This window comes from Salvelinus sp. IW2-2015, unplaced genomic scaffold (assembly GCF_002910315.2).
Source record: "Salvelinus sp. IW2-2015 unplaced genomic scaffold, ASM291031v2 Un_scaffold1250, whole genome shotgun sequence".
NCBI classification, from domain to species: Eukaryota; Metazoa; Chordata; class Actinopteri; order Salmoniformes; family Salmonidae; genus Salvelinus; species Salvelinus sp. IW2-2015.
Window position 1 is genome coordinate 62,056 of NW_019942798.1, and position 3,534 is coordinate 65,589.

A 3,534-nucleotide genomic window follows, 5' to 3' on the forward strand; every position below is an offset into this window, starting at 1 on the left:
ATGATCTCTAAGGGTGAAATACCGTACTATGATATGAGATGATGATATGTATATCTGTGCTGTTTGATAATGACTACTTGAATTGCATTTTGTGGAAATATATAACGAGCAACGTTGTAATACTTTCAGATGTTTATTGAATAAATACTGGCAGATGTATGACTCATCATGCTGTTGTGGTAACTTGATTAAATAAAAAAAAAAGGGTACGATTGGCCACCCCTGTGTCATGGAGCAATAGGAATGAATAAAGCATGAATTGGATTGAATTCCAGGCAATAGTGTCCACCGGCTTTCATGAATGCCTTTTTTTTCTTTATTGAAGCATGTTTCAGGGACTAATTTAGACCTGGGTGTAAATGGAAAGAYCAGTAGGACATCAGCTCCTGTGTCTCAGAAAGTAGTCTGGAATATAATTGTATTATGGTACTTTWTTTTACCAGTAGGTGGAATAGTCGGATAACTCATGTTTTTACCTCACATGATCCCTTTGCATCCATATTCCCCACGTAAAAGAACTTGGTGTAACGTTCGTCGTCTGGAGGAGAAGAAGAGGACCAAGATGCAGCGTGGTGTGTATTCATATTTAATCGAATACTTTCAAGAACGAACAAAACAATAAACTGACAAAAACAACCGAAGACGCTACAGTCCCGAAAATGTGAACACAGAACACAGGAACACACGAACAGGAACACACAAACAGGAACACACGAACAGGAACAATCACCCACAAACCACAATACAAAAACAGGCTATCTAAATATGGTTCCCAATCAGAGACAATGACTAACACCTGCCTCTGATTGAAAACCATATCAGGCCAAACGACAAACCCCAACATAGAAACACAAAACATAGATAACCCACCCAACTCACACCCTGACCATACTAAAAACAAAGAAATAACAAAAGAACTATGGTCAGAACGTGACACTTGGAAGATCCTGATTGTTGAAATAACTGTATGGGTATAAATGTTGTGACTGTTTTGTGTTTCAAGTACATGTAGTTCTCGGAGGATCTTATCCTTCATCTCCAAATCTGTGTTCATTAATCCTGGCAATACTCAGGATCATGGCGAACACAAGCCAGCAACGATTGCTTCGTACCGAGGCGACAGCGAGGGCAAATGGCACCCTATGGTGTCCCGTGTGGCTCAGTTGGTAGAGCATGGAGCTTACAACTCCAGGGTTGTGGGTTCAACTCCCACGGGGGACAAATATGGGAAAATGTATGCACTCTACTGTAAATCACTCTGGATTAGAGCGTCGACTAAAATGTGAATCTGCATGATGATGATGTGTCAGAGGTATTGCTGTGACGTCTGCCTGACTGAAATGGCAGCTCTGGATATATCTCTGTATCTGTGTGACTCCCGTTCTCTCTGGTTATGTCTCCATCGTCTCTTCTCTCCAACGTGTGCCACTAGGTCAATCCCCTCACTGATTTGAAAGAAAGTAAATGGTCTGAGAAATATGGTGAAAACTAGCCCATGCAACGCAATGCTTTTAGATTTGTGGGAAGTAGTGAATGAGTGCACACTTCAGAAGAAAGGAGATATTATTGGGATGCTCTCTCTCTCTCTCTCTCTCTCTCTCTCTCTCTCTCTCTCTCTCTCTCTCTCTCCCTCTCTCACACACACACACAGTTGATGCCATGAGGAGAGTAGCTACCATGTCTCAAGTAGGTCCAATTCTGCTTAGTGTGAAGTCAGAGGGAAACATAGATGCTTGAGAGAGAGGGGATTCTCATCCTCTAGTGCAGGGGTATTCAACTCTGACCCTACCAGGTCTGTAGCCTGCTGGTTCTCTGTTCTACCTGATCCTTAATTGCACCCACCTGATGTCCCAGGTCTAAATCAGTCCCTGATTAGAGGGGAATCCCCCACCTAATGTCCCAGGTCTAAATCAKTCCCTGATTAGAGGGGAAWCCCCCACCCGGTGCCCCAGGTCTAAATCAGTCCCTGATTAGAGGGGAAACCCCCACCTGGTGTCCCTGGTCTAAATCAGTCCCTGATTAGAGGGGAAACCACCTGGTGTCCCAGGTCTAAATCAGTCCCTGATTAGAGTGGAATCACCCACCTGGTGTCCCAGGTCTAAATCAGTCCCTGATTAGAGGGGAAACCCCCACCTGGTGTCCCTGGTCTAAATCAGTCCCTGATTAGAGGGGAATCCCCCACCTGCTGTCCCAGGTCTAAATCAGTCCCTGATTAGAGGGGAAACCCCCACCTAATGTCCCAGATCTAAATCAGTCCCTGATTAGAGGGGAACTATGAAAACATGCAGTGGAGGTGGCCTGGAGGTCCAGAGGCTCTAGTGGTTATTTATAGAGATTAGAGGAAGATAAATGGGATTGGGGCTGTGTCCCAAAGGGCACACCATTCCCTGTTGGCCCCTGGTCAAAAGTAGTGCAGCATATAGGAAATATGTTGCCATATGGGACACACACCGGATGTTATGAAAGAAACACTGTCTGCATCTTAACCTACACCATCTCACAGATGCTTCCAGAACTAATCCTACTGCCTTTCATCAGGCTCCATTCAATCGCATTAGAAACAGTAGGAGAGAGTGTGTGTGTGAGAGAGAGAGAGAGAGAGAGAGAGTGTGCGTGAGAGAGAGTGTGTTTGTGAAAGTGTGTGTATGGGGTGGAGGGCTAAAGATTAATCACACTCCCGTAGTCCCTCTGTGCTATCATGGCATCCCAGGGCCAGGAGCTGGGACCAAGCTGTGTCTTTAGGGAAGACAGCACACACAAACACACACTCAGACACACACACACGCACTCAGACACACACACGCACTCAGACACACACACACTCACTGTAGTTGTCACAGCACAGGGCCACAGTTTGAAATCCCCTCCGCCCCTCCATTTCTACACCTTAGCCCCCATCCCAAAAATCTTGTTAGAGTGTGACCGTGTCCTGGCCACCCATTGGCCACCACTCTCCTCTCCTCTAGTTAGTCTGGCCACCACTCTCCCTCTCCTCTAGTTAGCCTGGCCACCACTCTCCTCCTCCTCCAGTTAGCCTGGCCACCACTCTCCTCCTCCTCTAGTTAGCCTGGCAACCACTCTCCCTCTCCTCTAGTTAGCCTGGCCACCACTCTCCGTGTGTGGTGTGTGTGTGTGTGTGGTGTGTGTGTGTGTGTGTGTGTGTGTGTGTGTGTGTGTGTGTGTGTGTGTGTGTGTGTGTGTGTGTGTGTGGGTGTGTGCGTGTGTGTGTGTGGGTGTGTGTGGTGTGTGGCCTGTGTATGGCATAGGTATGTATGGAGGGACTGAGGAAGACATAAAAATAAGATATATTTTAACATGTATAAGTAGAAGAGAAAGACTGCAGCTTCAAAACTCTGCCTGTTTATCCTTCAGCAGTGAGGGAGATCTGTCCTGTTTATCCTTCAGCAGTGAGGGAGTATTCTGGCCTGTTTATCATTCAGCAGTGAGGGAGATCTGCCTGTTATATTCAGGCAGTGAGGGAGATTGTCTGTTTATCCTTCAGCAGTGAGGGAGATCTGTCCTGATTATCATTCG

The 3,534-nt window shown here is 46.2% G+C and overlaps 1 non-coding gene across 1 annotated transcript; it reads left to right on the forward strand.

The window, feature by feature from the left end:
- The first annotated feature begins 1,147 nt into the window (after nt 1–1,147).
- Nucleotides 1,148–1,221, forward strand: trnav-uac (transfer RNA valine (anticodon UAC)). The gene has a single exon. It is a non-coding gene; the product is annotated as a tRNA-Val (tRNA).
- The last annotated feature ends 2,313 nt before the right edge of the window (nt 1,222–3,534 follow it).